Source organism: Mirounga leonina, unplaced genomic scaffold (assembly GCF_011800145.1).
Source record: "Mirounga leonina isolate KUSES-001 unplaced genomic scaffold, KU_Mleo_1.0 Mir_151, whole genome shotgun sequence".
NCBI classification, from domain to species: domain Eukaryota; kingdom Metazoa; phylum Chordata; class Mammalia; order Carnivora; family Phocidae; genus Mirounga; species Mirounga leonina.
The window spans coordinates 28828418-28844049 of record NW_023270377.1 but is presented as its reverse complement, the minus strand read 5'-3'; positions in this window follow the sequence as shown (position 1 = coordinate 28844049).

The window sequence follows — 15632 nt, the reverse complement described above, 5'->3', positions numbered from 1 at the left end:
AAAACAAAACAAAACAAAACTTCTGTTACCCAGGTGTCAGTTTAAATCATCCTTCTTAATATTTTGAGTAAATTCCTATTCCAGATCTGAGAATTCTCAATATTTCTACAGATCCTTAAGTAGAGAGAGTGAGAAAGGCTTACATTTTCGGTCACCTCCGGCTCCTATGTCCTGTATTGACTGGATTCTTGTTCTTTGTTCTGAATACTGAGGGGGATGCTTCATGTCTGTATTGATGTGATGCCGGTTTTGAAACTGCCTTTTCCTCAATATCAGTTCTGACTTCAGTTGCCAGTGACAACAAGCCGACTCCAGCTTAAGCAAAATAAGGACTGTAGTGTCTTGGGCAGTGATTTTCAAACTTTTTGGACTCAGGACCTCTTTATATTCTTAAAAATTATTGAGGATCCCAAGGAGCTTTTTTTTTTTTTACATGGGTTATATCTATTGAGATTTACTGCATTAGAAATTAAAACTAAGAATTTAAAAATATTTGCATATAAATTCAATTAAAAATAGCAAAAACGATTTGACTACATGCTAACATAAACAACACATTTTAAATGAAATATAACTATATTTCCCCCCCACAAAAAAAATAGTGACAAGAGTGGCATTGTTTTATGATTTTTAAAATCTTCTTAGTGTTTGATTTAATAGAAGACACTTGGATTTTCATGTCTCCGTCTGCATTCAATCTGTGGCTTTGGTTGAATTATGAAGAAAATTGGTTCTCACAGAGATATAAATTGGAACAAAGAGGACTATTTTATTTTATTTTTATTTTTTATTTTTTATTTTTTTTAAAGATTTTATTTATTTATTTGAGAGAGAGAGAGAATGAGAGAGAGCACATGAGAGGGGGGAGGGTCAGAGGGAGAAGCAGACTCCCCGCCAAGCAGGGAGCCCAATGCGGGACTCGATCCAGGGACTCCAGGATCATGACCTGAGCCGAAGGCAGTCGCTTAACCAACTGAGCCACCCAGGCGCCCCAAAGAGGACTATTTTAATAGCATTGTCCTGTAATTGTGAATATTCGTCTTTGAAATTATACCAAAACATGAAAAGTGGTAGTTTCTTAAAGGATAGTTGCAGTGTGGAATCTAAAACCATACCAACAATCTTTTTATGGTTTGCTACATTAAAATCCATTGATCTGTCTTGCACTTTGAATGGATCTTTTACCCATGTGTGATTTTGTAACACCATGCATTGGTGTGGAAAATACCATTTCACTGAGTTATGCAGATCTCCCAAATGTTGACACATTTCATTATACCGTATCGAAAAATCACATTTGTTTATATTACTACCAGTTTCATCAGAAAAGTCTTTAAATATTGGTAAGCTGTTAAGCTCACGGTGTTGGATACAGATTTCTAAAATTCTAATTTTCACTTGAAAGCTTGCATTTCATCATTGGCAACAATATTGTCAGTTGTTTTCCTTGAAGTTAAAGGCTCACTTTATTTTCAGTAAAATGTCTGCCAAATATCCAAGTCTGAATAAGCATACTTTGCCCGTCAGTTGTTCTTTCAAATAAAATGGTATCACATGAAAAAGCAGCCAGTCCAGTTTGTAAATCAACTGCTAATAAATGCTCTTCCTGGAGGCAACTATTTTACTTTAATATACAGTAGTTCTTTTCTTTTTTTTGAGAGAGTATGGATTTTATTATTAAAATATTTTTTATAATGAAAAAATCTTATTGAAGTATAGTTGACATACAGTGTTAATTTCAGTCACTATGTTGTATAGTGACTCAACAATTCTATACATTGTGTAATGCTCATGTTGGCAACTACCATCTGTCACCATGCAAAGTTATTACGGTATTACTGACTATATTCCCTATGTTGTACTTTTCATCCCCATGACTTATTTATTTTATATCTGGAATTTCGTACCTCTTAATTTCCTTCACCTGCTTCTTTGCCCATTTACAACACCCCCCTCCAGCAACCACCAGTTTGTTCTCAGTATACTATAGTTCTTTATGTGTACTTCTCATTTCATCTTACAGAATATTTAGAAGGCATGTTCTCAACCATCCAGATTTATTTATTTTTAAAAATATCACAGTGGCATGCTCTTTTTTTTTTTTTAAAGATTGTATTTATTGATTTGACAGAGAGAGAGAGAGGGAGAGCACGAGCGGGGGGAGGGGCAGAGGGAGAAGCAGGCTCCCGGGCTAAGTAGGGAGCCTACGCAGGGGCTGAGCTGAAGGCAGACGCTTAACCGACTGAGCCACCCAGGCACCCCTCAACCATCCAGATTTAATAAAAATAAAAAATAAATAAAATAATAATTTTTACTGATTCATCGAGAGCATTCTTTTTTTTTTTTTAAGATTTATTTATTGATTTGAGAGAGCGAGAATGAGAGAGAGAGAGAGTACATGAGAGGGGGGAGGGTTAGAGGGAGAAGCAGGCTCCTCGCCGAGCAGGGAGCCCGATGCGGGACTCGACCCCGGGACTCCAGGATCATGACCTGAGCCGAAGGCAGTCGCTTAACCGACTGAGCCACCCAGGCGCCCCCATCGAGAGCATTCTTAAGTGAAACTGTTTTTGCGTTTATTTCTTTCCAGTAAGTGCATTTTGGTAAAGAATATAATGGCTGCTAGCACAGGTTGGTGCCACTACCATGACATATACTTCGGTGCCAATGGTCTCCTTCACTACTGTTTGTGCTAGCAATAGACATGTTGGCAAGGTGGGTCAAAATCCTCAGATACTGTCTTATTAATATTGTGAAATTGATTTTCTATCTCATCAGCCCCTGAAAGGGTCTCCTGGATCTCCGGTGGTCCACGGGTCATGTTACTGCTGCCTTAGCGTAGCTTTCTTCCCTGAGCCACTCATAGGGGCTGGAAGTGCTCATCGTCTTAGCCGGGGAGACTGACAATAGAGGTGAGAGGGCTGTAAACGTCACAATTTTGCACTGAAGTTTGGCCAGATACAAAGGAGTGTTGACCTGTTTAATCCGCCAACTATCTATTTTTAATCATCTGGCTCATTTGCTTATTTATTTCTATCACGTGGTTCATATGGTTTATATTATAAGCTACAGCAGTGAAATCGTGGATAAAATTGTTATAAATATTTCATAGTTGGTATGAAATAGATTGATGAGATAAAGATAATCTTTCAGCGTAGCAAGTGAAGCTGTTCAGCTTCTATAGGTTCTAGATGGTCTAAGGATATAAAGTCTCTTATAAAAGGGGCGCCTGGGTGGCTCAGTCGGTTAAGCATCTGACTCTTGATTTCAGCTCAGGTCATGATCTCAGCGTCGTGAGATTGAGCCCTGCATTGCGCTCAGCCCTGAGTGTGCAGCCTGCTTAAGATTCTCTTTCTCCTTCCACCTTTCCCCTGCTCAAGGGTGCCTCTCTCTCAAAAATAAATAAATAAATAAATAAATAAATAAATAAATAAAACGACTTTGATTTAAAAAACAAAAGTCTCTTATAAGAATAAAGAACAAGGGCAATATCAATTTTGGTATCTCATGTTTGCCAAATCCATTTTGATGTCCCAAATTTAATAATATCATTATACCAGAATCTAAAAGCATGGCATTTCAATATGAATTCTGTTTTTGTGAATTCCTGTTCAGAATGGATAACATTTACTGGTAAGTAACTTCACAGAAGTTCCTGTATTTTTTTAAGCATATGTTTTAATTCAGGCCAGTTTCAGTTTAAGCATCAACAAGATCAAAAAAGCTGTTATGTGGGTGGGGAGTTTCACATAAAGATATTTATTATGGTCATGCGGAGATATAAAAAGAGAATTTCAGTATGTCTTTAAATGATCTGAAAAGATATGCTTTATTCTAGTAGGAGCCAGTGAGAAAAAATAGACATTCACAGATAATACTACCTTAAGGGAATCAAGATGCGATATACAGTTGCCTTGAGCGAGAAATTGGAAGGTTTGACCAAAAATTGCTAGACTTTCTTCTAGATAAAAGACTCTGACCCTAAGAATTTAAAATCTCCTTGTCAGGGTACTTGTCTGAAATAGTGACCCTCAAAATGGTGATACAGCTCATTCATTCTGGCAACACTTTTATTTTTTTAATTGAGGACCTGTTGTATTTTAGTGTACTTAATCCGTTGGAAAATTATGAATATATGTCAAAGCTGAGTGTTGGCATTAACCAAATACCTAACAATAAATAGTTCAGCAATATAATGATATGATACGGGAAAATAGAAACGTGGTACAAGGTTGAATGCATGCATATGGCCCTCCACTCCCTATTTGTTTATTTTCATTCCGACTATACCGCACTTTATCCTTTTGTTAGTTTTTCACCTTTTGAGTGGGTCTCAGATGTAACACATCTCCCTCACTCCCGCTTCATTTATTTAGTCAGCAAATATTTATTGGTCATTTCTTGTGTGCTAGGCTCTCTGCCAAGCACTAAGGATACAACCATGAGCAAGGCAAACAGGATCATTTGGCACTTGCAATCTAGTTGAGGAGACAAAAATGAGACAAATAATTGCATAACTAATGACAGTTATGGTAAGTGTTACAGAGATTAAAATAGAAGGGCCGTGAAAAAGAAAAGGTACAGCAGTAGATACGCCCTGGTCTTGTGGATGGAGACTTATATTCTGCCTTGAGTACAGGTCAGGCAGGCAGTCACTGGGATGATGACTAACTGTGCAATCCCAAGAGGCAGACGACATATGTTAGGGTGACCACCTGTCTAGGTTTGCCTGGAACTGAGGGGTTTCCTGGGATGTGGGACTGTTAGCGCTGGGACTGGGGAAGTCCTGATAGCTTGATCACCCTAAACTACCCCCCATCTCAGGACATTTTCTGTCCAGATAAAGGCCAGAGCCTCCTTTGGGTCTGATGAACCTTAAAGAAGTGCTTGGTAGTGATACAGATTTTCTCCTCCTTGGCATCTCAAGGGGATGGAATATAAAGGGATGGGTTGTAAAATGTATGAACTTGGTCACAGCAGGTGAGTCCTGAGGGCAGGTCTCTACCATCGAAGAAGCTTGTTCTGTGTGGCTCGGGGGATTTTCAGTGGCCACGAGCTCAGTAAGACTTCAATTACAGGGGGAGGTGTGGTTAAGTGGCTTTCCTATGGTTACAGAGCTAGTTGAGAGAATAGGTGATGCAGGTCTGGTTTCCATGGAAACAGACTCTGAGCTGAAATTTCTGTTGCTGATGGATGATTCATTAGAGCTTGCTCTTGGGAGTGAGGAAGCCAGGGCAGAGAAATGTGGAACAGTGATGCATCTGACTCACAGGCGAGCCTTAGCCAGGAAAGTGTAAAGCTGGGATGCACTTTCAGAGATATGTGGATTGTATGTAGGAGGAAGCATAACCTTTTAGCTGAGGGCACTCTCCTGCATTCAGTGGAGGCAGAGAGTACTTAGTCCCAAAGCGGGGATCTGGGCTCCACAGGGACAAGCATACCAGGCCTTTGGGTTTCAGTTCAGTGTTTCCATGACACCATGTGTCACCACTTATCAAGAATTGCCCATAGACATCTTTAGGCTCTTGATTTAGTGTGTCATTAAATAAACTTCCTGGCTCCAGAAAGATGCTGATCAATAATGTAAAATCAGAAGGTTGTTAATAATGAATGAATCTGCAGATGCAAATGGGATATAATTATTGCCTAGTGCTTTCGCTGAAGAGACACTGATTATTTCAGGTGGAAGCTGATTTTGTTTGGTGGTGGTTGTTGTTTTTTAAGTAGGCTCCATGCCCAGCGTGGAGCCCCACAAGGGTCTTGAACTCACGACCCTGAGATCAAGACCTGAGCTGAGATCAAGAGTCGGACACTCGCTCAACTGACTGAGCCACCCAGGAGCCCCGAAGCTGGTTTTTACTTTTTATTTTTTTAAAAGATTTTATTTATTTGAAAGAGAGAGAGAGAGAGACAGAGCATGAGTCGGGGGAGGAGGCAGAGGGAGAGGGAGAAGCAGGCTCCCTGCTGAGCAAGGAGCCTGATGCGGAACTCGATCCCAGGACTGTGGGATCACGACTTGAGCTGAAGGCAGACGCTTAGCCAACTGAGCCACCCGGATGCCCCTAGTTTTTAAAATATAAACTGTGACATGCCCATGAGCAAAGAATCAGATATTTTTATAATGCCAGCATTTGTTAAGATCCCACAAACATGGGGGATGACAATTCCTTGCTGGCTTAGCAAATATTCTGTGGCCTTCTAAGAAATTTCAACACAAAGCTAACAGAAGGAGTTGAGAAACTGTCTAAAAACATAATTTTTAAAGCTTCACATCAATTCTTTTTTTGAGTGATGTCTGTGAAGTCAAGTTTTGAGATTTTGATTGATTCAATGTTGGGCTTTTCTTAAATATCGATTTAGCATTATGTTAAAAAATACTGTTTCATTATATAAAATTAGAACATTTAGAGTTGAGTCTGTTACAAAGGAAAGATAGATAATTGCTTCTTTGCCTCTAAATTGGATATGGTGAAATTGCAGAAGAGCGGCCTTCAAACAGAGCCGCACATTACAATTGCCCGGGGAGCACAAAATAAAACCTCCGGCCTCACCCTGGATGTTATGAATTAGAATCTTGATGTGAGCCCTATAGCTTGTAATTTGGCCAAGCTCCGAAAGTAATTCCTTTTCAGCTCTCCAGGCACCAGTCCAGTGTTCTGATTTACTTTTGGGAAGTGCTGGTGCAGAATACAGCTTCAGTGGTAGGCCTGGTTTTGTTGGTAAAATAAAACTTTTTTTTGGTGGTAAAATATTCATAACATAAAATTTACCACGAACCAGTGTTAAGTGTTACAGCTCAGGAGCATCAAGTACCTTCACATTGTGCAGACGCCATCATCCCTCTCCAGAACTTTTTCATCTTCCCCAACTGAAACTTTGTACCCATTAAACAATAACTCCCCATTCTCTGCCACCCCCACCCCAGGCAACCACCATTCTATTTTCTTTTTTTTTTTTTTTTCAAAGATTTTATTTATTTATTTGAGACAGAGAGAATGAGAGAGAGAGAGCACATGAGAGGGGGGAGGGTCAGAGGGAGAAGCAAGCTCCTTGCTGAGCAGGGAGCCTGATGTGGGACTCGATCCAGGGACTCCAGGATCATGACCTGAGCCGAAGGTAGTCGCTTAACCAACTGAGCCACCCAGGCGCCCCCACCATTCTATTTTCTGTCTCTGTGAATTTGGCTATTCTAGATACCTCACATAACTGGAAGCATATCATATTTGTCTTTGTGTGACGGGCTTATTTCACTCAGCATAATGTCTTCAAGCTTCATCCATGCTTTAGCCTGTGTCAGAATTTCTTTCCTTTTTAAGACTAAATAATATTCCATTGTATGTGTTTACCACATTTTATTTTATTTTAAGATTTTTAAAAATTTATTTGAGAGAGAGAGAGCATGGAGGAGGGGAGGAGCAGGGCGAGAGGGATGGACAAGCAGACTCCCCACTGAGCGTGGAGCCTGACGTGGGGCTCCATCCCAGGACCCTGAGATCATGACCTGAGCCAAAATCAAGAGTCGGCCGCTTAACCGACTGAGCCACCCAAGTGCTCCTACCACAGTGTAGGCGGATGCTTCCACTTTTTGGCTCTTGTGAATAATGCTGCTTGAACATGTCTGTTTGAGGCCCTGCTTTCAGTTCTTTTGGATCTATCCCCAGAGGTGGCAATGTTGGATCATATGGTAATTCCATGTTTAATTTATTTTTATTATTTTTTTTATTTTTCAAGGCTCTTTTATTATAATCCATCATAGTTTTCCATGCATTTTTTTATTATGTTATGTTAATCACCATACATTACATCATTAGTTTTTGGTGTAGTGTTCCATGATTCATTGTTTGCATATAACACCCAGTGCTCCATGCAGTACGTGCCCTCTTTAATACCCATCACCAGGCTAACCCATCCCCCCATGCCCTCCCCTCCAGAACCCTCAGTTTGTTTCTAAGAGTCCACAGTCTCTCATGGTTCATCTCCCCCTCCGATTCCCCCCTCATTTGTCCCTTCCTACCATCTTCTTGTCTATGTTTAATTTTTTGAGGAACCACGGTAACATTTTCCACAGCAGTGGCATAATTTTACATTCACACTAGCAATGGGCAAGGGTTCTAATTTTTCCACATTCTCACTAACATGTGTTATTTTCTGTTGTTGTTTTTTAATAATAGTCATCCTAATGGATGCGAAGTGGTATCTCACTGTGGTTTTGGCTTATGTTTCCCTAATGATGTGTGATGTAGACCATCTTTTTGTGTGCTTATTAGCCATTTGTGTATCTTCTTTGGAGAAACACCTATTCCAGTCCTTTGCCCATTTTTTCCCAGCTTTATTGAAGTATGATTGACATATGAAAAACATATATATTTAAGATGTACAACGTGATGTTTTGAAATGCATATACATTGTGAAACGATCACCACAACCAAGCTAATGAACATATTCATCATTTCAAAGAGCGAACACTTTTTTCTTTTTGTGGTAAAAACACTCGAGATCTACTCTCATAGCAAATTTCAAGTATACATTACTATTAACTTTAATCATCATGCTATACATTAGATTCCCAGAACATATTTCTCTTTTGATTGAAACTTTGTACCCTTTGACCAACATCTCCCAATTACCCCCATCTTCTGGTCCCCTCCCATTACATTCTCTGTTACTATGAGTTTGACTTTTTTGGATTCCACATATAAGTAAGATCATGCAGCATTAGTCTTTCTGTGTCTGGCTATTTTACTTAGTATGTCTTTCAGGTTCATCCATGTTGTAGCAAATGGCAGGAGTCTTTCTTTTGCTTGGTTGAGTCTGTTTTTGAAGGAACTATTGAATTCTTCATTTCAGTCATTGTATTCTGCAGTTCTAAAATTTCTGGGTTTTGTTTGTTCTGTTTCTTTGTCAAACCTCTTTGTTCATGCGTTGTTTTCTTAATTTCATTAGTTGTCTGTTCTTGTACACTACATTCACGAAACATTTTTCAGATTATTCTGAATTCTTTGTCAGTTCATAGATCTCCATTTCTTCATGGTCACCTATGGGAGCTTTTTAAATTCCTTTGGTGGTGGTACGTTCACCTGAATTTTTTGTGATCCTATATTCCTGACTTTGGTAGCTGTGCCTTCAAGTAAGCAGTCCCCTCTCCCAGACTTTACAGGTTATCTTTGGCAGAGACAGTCCTGCACCAGTAGGTCAGCTGGGAGCATCCTTGGGCAGGTGGGGTCTATTTTTGGGTGAGGCCACTGCCCGAGCTCTGAGGTGGAGGGTATGCTGCCGGCTGGGAATAGTTGGATAGGACTGCTGGCTTGGTTCCCTGCCCAAGTGCTGCTGCAGGAGGGGCTCTGCGGTTTCCTGGATTCTTGATCAGGCTCTGTTGGGAGGGACTGGGGACTATGTTTGGTGGGACTATGGATTAGCTCCATTGCCTGTGTAGGGCAGCAGAATGGGCCCCAAGGCTGGCACAATTTGGTTGGGGATATGAATGTGGCAGAACCGTGCCCCAAGTGCCCTGGGCCAGGCCAGGCCACTGGCTTTGCTCTGCAGATGGTCAGAGCTAGTGCGGGCTCTCTGCTCATGCGCCGTGGAAAGCGGAGCTGCGAGACAGGCTACACAGCTTCCCCAGGGCTCTGGGGGGGCTTCCTGGTCAGATGCAGCTGAAGATGTACTCAGCAGTGGGCAAGGTTTTGAGTTAGTGTTTTGGCCTGGGCAGGGCCACAGAACACGTCCCAGAGCTGGCAGGGCTCATTGTTTGGGACCAACTTGGGGCCGCACTATGCACCAAGACCCCTGGCCAGATAGGGCTAACAGCTGGGCTCTGCAGAAGCGCAAACCTGTTGGCTGGGCTCTCTGCTGAAGTGTTGCTGGGCTATACAGCTTCCCAAGTGCTCTGGTCAGGCATCCTAATGGGGCAGGGCTAGGGGGAAGGTACCATCAACAGTAGGGAGGTCTATGAATGAGCTCTTCTGCCTGGGCGGGGCAGCAGAACAGGATGTAAGGCCAGCAAGTCTTGTTGTTTGGGGGTATCGAATCAGGCAGAACTATACACTGAGTACCCTGGCCTCCTGTCTTTCCTCTGCAAATGGGCAATGCCCCTGGTTGGGATTTCTGTCTTTCCTCTGCAAATGGGCAATGTCTTTCCTCTGCAAATGGGCAATGCCCTGGTTGGGATTTCTACTTGGGCACCACCATGAGTAGGAACTCAATCTGCTAGGATCTGAGAGCTAGTTGTAAGCCCTGTCCTACTTCTCCATCACAATCTGATCTCCAGTAGTCAAGACCCACTGATTTCCCCTCCAAAAGATCTTTGGGAGGCAAGACTCAAGTGGGCACCCAGGAAGAAACCCACAAGGCTGGGGAGCTAGAGACTCACCTTGGACTCTCTTTTTCCTATTGAGGAAACGGCAGGCCCCAGGGCCCTCTTGGTGTGGTGCTGTGGCAACCTGAGATAGGGACAGTGTGGTCAGTGTGTAGCCACTCTTCTGACACTTTTGATGGAGTTCTTCATGGTTTCTGCAGTCCAGGCATGCTTCAAGCTCACCCCCGGTTTCTGGGATTTTCACAATGCTGTCTTGTCAATGGATAGTTGTTAGTCGGTCTTCTTAATAGGTGACTGAAGTCAGGAGTGACCTATGTCACCATCTTGATGACTGCATTTTTCATTTAATTCATAGAATTCTTTAGCCCCCAAATTTCTCTTGGGTACTTTTTCATGATTTCTATCTCTGTTGAACTTTACATTTTGTTTATGAATTGTCTTCCTGTTTTTATTGAGTTCTTTATCTGTGTTCTCTTGTAGCTCGCTGAACTTCCTTAAAACAATTATTTTGAAATAGGGAGGGGGGGAAAGATAGAGGAGTAGGGGAACCTATTTCAACTGGTCCCCAGAATTGAGCTGGATATCTACCAGACCACTCTGAGCACCCACGAAACCAGCCTGAGATGTAAGAAGATCTGGATCTCTACAAACAGAATATCACAGGCGGTTGGTTTTGAGGTATGAAGCGGGGAGCCGTGATTCTACGGGCAGATATCGGAGGATAAACGGCGGCGGGAGGGAGCCTGGACGTGGGGATCCTACACCGCCGGTGAGTGACAGCCTCACGCCCTGCGGAGGGGCACAGACTCGCAGACCGGTAGCGTCGGGAAAGAACTTTAGGGCAGCCCCCGGGGTGAAATATTTGACAGGTGATTTGTAGATTTCCATTTTTTTGGAGTCAGTGACTGGAAAATTATTGTATTTCTTTGGTGGTGTCATGTGTCCTTGATATTTTATGTTCCTTGAAATCTTGTGTTGCTATCTTCATAGTTGAAGAAGTATTACTGACTGGCTTTGGGAGAGAGAAATACCCTCACCAGTCAGCTTGGCTAGGGAGTCTGAGGCTCTCTCAGACCCTTACTATGGATGTATCCACTCCATATTTCTTGTTCCTCTTTGGGGAGAATTCTTAAGATTGTATACCTTCTGTCACTCCCACAAATCCAGGCTGGGTGCTGAGAGCTTCTCATGTCTTTTCCCTAGAGCAGTGCCCTTTATTGCTGAAGTTTGTTTGCCTTCTCTCAATCCTGCAGGTTTGGCTGGTTTTCTGCATGTGTTCATATGCCATCTATAAATGTTCATTCTTGCTGTCCCTGGGGGTGCACATGAGGAGCCAACCATGGCAGCAGGTGTGGGTGAGGTACTTGGAACTTGGAGGATCTCCATGGGCCAGTTGAGGGGGTCTATAGGCAAAGCATCTCAAGTGGCTCGTAGGCAGGCTTCTTGATGGAATCTATGAAGTGGTTTATAGAATCCATGTCCCTTTTGAGCCCTGGTGGTTGTGTAACCAACTTCTCCCAACCTTTCAGTTATGCTGATCAGCTCAGTGTTCTGGGTGGGGCAAGACAGGAGGGGGCCTTTTGGGTAGCTTGCTTCGTGGCTGGGAAGCTGGGTGCTCACTCACTGTGCTCTCACTTTCCCCTTTGGAAGAAATTGCAGACTGAAGGGGTCTCCCGTAACACTGAGCTGAGGGGGAGAGGTGACATGGGTTAAGTGAAACTATTTTTTTCTTACCCTTTTTAATGCATCTATTATTGGACTTTTTGCTCAGTGGTGTGCTGGAACTTCTCACCTGGACTCTTAGATTCCCACAATGGTACTCACATCTGTGGGTGGTTGTCAAAATCAATGAGAAGACTGTCCTTTCGCATTACATGGTCTTAGCACCTTTTTTTTTTTTTTGATTTGATTTATTTATTTGACAGAGAGACACAGTAAGAGAGGGAACACAAGCAGGGGGAGTGGGAGAGAGAGAAGCAGGCTTCCCGCCGAGCAGGGAGCCCGATGCGGGGCTCCATCCCAGCACCCTGGGATCATGACCTGAGCCGAAGGCAGACGCTTAACGACTGAGCCACCCAGGTGCCCCCTTAGCACCTTTTTGAAAATCCTTTGATCAGATATGTGAAGGTTTATGTCTGGGCTCTATTTTATTCCTTTGGTCTATATGTATGTTTTAATGCCAGTACCATGCCGTTTTGATTACTGTAGTTTTGTAGTAAGTTTTGAAATCAGGAAGTTTTTTTAAGACTTCCAACTTTGTTTTCTTTTCAAGACTGGTTTTGCTATTTAAGGCCCTTTGAAATTCCACACATGTAGTTGATTTTTAAACTTATTCTTTTAAAAATTATTTAAAATTGGGGGTGCCTGGCTGGCTCAGTTGGTAGAGCATTCGACTCTATCTGGGGGTGAGTTTGAGCCCCTTGTTAGGCTTGGAGCCTACTTAAAAACAATAAATAAAAATAAAAATTATTTAAAATGGAACTATACTACATGTAAAAAGTACATGAAATACAAATATCAAGAAATTATCACAAAGTAAATACCTGGGTAACAATCACTCAGTTCAAGAAATAGCACATTGCTGGGGCGCCTGGGTGGCTCAGTTGGTTAAGCGACTGCCTTCGGCTCAGGTCATGATCCTGGAGTCCCTGGATCGAGTCCCGCATCGGGCTCCCTGCTCGGCAGGGAGTCTGCTTCTCCCTCTGACCCTCCCCCCTCTCATGTGCTCTCTCTCTCATTCTCTCTCTCAAATAAATAAATAAAACCTTAAAAAAAAAAAAAAAGAAATAGCACATTGCCAGCACACCGGAAGGCTCCTTTTTGTCCCCTCCCAACTGCCATTTCTTTTCTTCTCTGAAAGTAATGACTATCTTCTTGTCTTCTAATGTTACAGTTTAGTTTTGTCTGTTTTGAACTTTATATTAATGGAATTATACAATATGTACTCTTTATGTCTGACTACTTTTGCTCAACATTTGTTTGTGGGAGTTATCCATGTTTTTGCATGTAGTCATAGTTTCTTCATTTTCATTGCTATAAGATTTGATTATTCACAAGCAGTTTTTTTTTAAAATATTTTACTTATTTGACAAAGAGAGCATAAGCAGGGGGAACAGCAGAGGGAGAGGGAGAAGCAGGCTCCCCGCTGAGCAGGGAGCCCGACATGGGGCTCGATCCCAGGACCCTGAGATCATGACCTGAGTCAAAGGCAGATGCTCAACCCACTGAGCCACCCAGGCGCCCCTTCACAAGCAGTTTTTACCTCTAACTTTTAAAGGGACTGGGAATTTATCTTATATCCCTTAAAGAACCACGTGTTTGACGATACGCATACTCTCTTGGCTTCGTAATTGGTAAATCAGCTAGAATCTGTAGACCTTACATATTTACAGAATTATCCCAGGCAGCTGGGAAGGCCTCAGCCATGTTCAAAGGAAGGATATCTAGGCAGGAAAGTAGCAAGATGGTCTTGTATGTGCTAGATATAAGTACTAATAGTTGCATTTTTCCAGAGATTTCCAGAATCTGTTGTAATTTGATGGCAGAGTGTGATAGTGAGGATTTCAGGTCAAGCTGGAAGTGTGAAAATTTGGAGGCAGATGCACCTTTCACTATCTCTTAAACAACACCCACCATATGGGTAGGTGACTGCTAGTTTGAATTTATGGAATGATTGGTTCCAAACTTGAAAAAGCAATGTTTTACTGAGCAAATGCTTCTTATGAGGTACATTGAATTGAGTTCATATTGAAGAGTTCGTTGTCCTGAAGCAAAGCCAGTAACTGGCATGTGAATAAAATTCTGCTTCACATCCAGGGCCCACCTTTCTCTGAACTAATCTCTCCTCCCCTCCCCTTTCTCTCTCCTCCCTCTCCCACTTGCTCCCACATCTGCTGGAACTATTTTCAGAATTCATTGTACAGGCCAACTCCTTTTGACATAATTGGCAGGTTGACTCATGTGACCGGTTAAATTAATCATGGGTTAGAAGTCTGTCATTATGGTATCACATTAGCGCTATCATAACTCATATGTTGTTTTTTGAACTAATTTTCTTCCCCTTGTCCTCTGTTTAGCATCTTATCTCCATCTTAAATGAGAGGTCCTTGAAACTGTCTTTTCTGTCTTGTTCACTATGCTGGCTTAATTCAGTATCTTCATCGCTGAGCTAATTGGAGTTAGGATGTTATTTCTTCTACTTTGGAAGAGATATAAAGTGCCTGGAAAATGATTCAGAATTAACATAAACTAAATTAAATAACATAGTTTCTGCAGGAAACTATGCTATCTTATAGCAAACCCAATTCTCATAATCATCTTTTGGTCATATAAACTTTTCAGATCATGGTAAGGTCATAGGCCTTGGAGCTCAAAGGAGCTCAGTTATAATTTAGTTAGGAAACCAACCTGTTTTAGAGCATGGTAATGTGGTCACATTGGAGAGCTTTTTTTGTAGCTATTTAGCAGCTACTAAAACACAGTGAAAATATGATGGATATATAATGTGAGATTCTTGAAAGGGGGACCTATGTTTATTCTTTACATGCCTCATACATTAGTATTTGTTAAATGTATGGCAGATGTAAAGGAGTTTCCCGTATCTATCCCCTTTCATTTATCAATTACCTGAATAGATGGTGTGATTTAAGAGATATTGAAAGGTCTACTTGCTCCCCCAATTTTTGCCGCTCCAGTTTGGCATGGTACCTGAAATTTTCACAGTGATAACCGTTCCATTCCACTAAGTCATTTTCTGGAAAGTCTCTGGGAATATGCAGGTACTAGTACTTCTGCTTGGAACCTACTGCCTTTATCTCCCTCGTAAAATTGCTCATTCTTCTTCTCTCACTCTCAAATAAATTAATTAAAAAAAAGATTTTTGTTTATTTATTTGAAAGAGAGTGAATGAGAGAAAGAGCACAAGTGGGGGATGGGGCAGAGGGAGAGGGAGAAGCAGACTCCCCACTGAGCAGGGAGCCTGATGCGGAGCTCGATCCCAGGACCCTGAGATCATGACCTGAACCACAACCAGACGCTTAACCGACTGAGGAACCCAGGTGCCCCAATAAATAAAAATCTTAAAAAAAAGGGGGGGGTTGCCTGGGTGGCTCAGTCGGTTGGGTGTCTGGCTCTTGATTTTGACTCAGGTCATGATCTCAGGATTGTGAGATTGAGCCCTGCATAGGTCTCCCTGCTCAGCAGGGAGACTCCTTCTCCCTCTCCCTCTGCCTCTCTCCCCAGCTTGTGCTCTCAAATAAATAAATAAATAAATAAAATCTTTTTAAAAAGTTACTCATTATTCTTGATACTACTCTCAGTT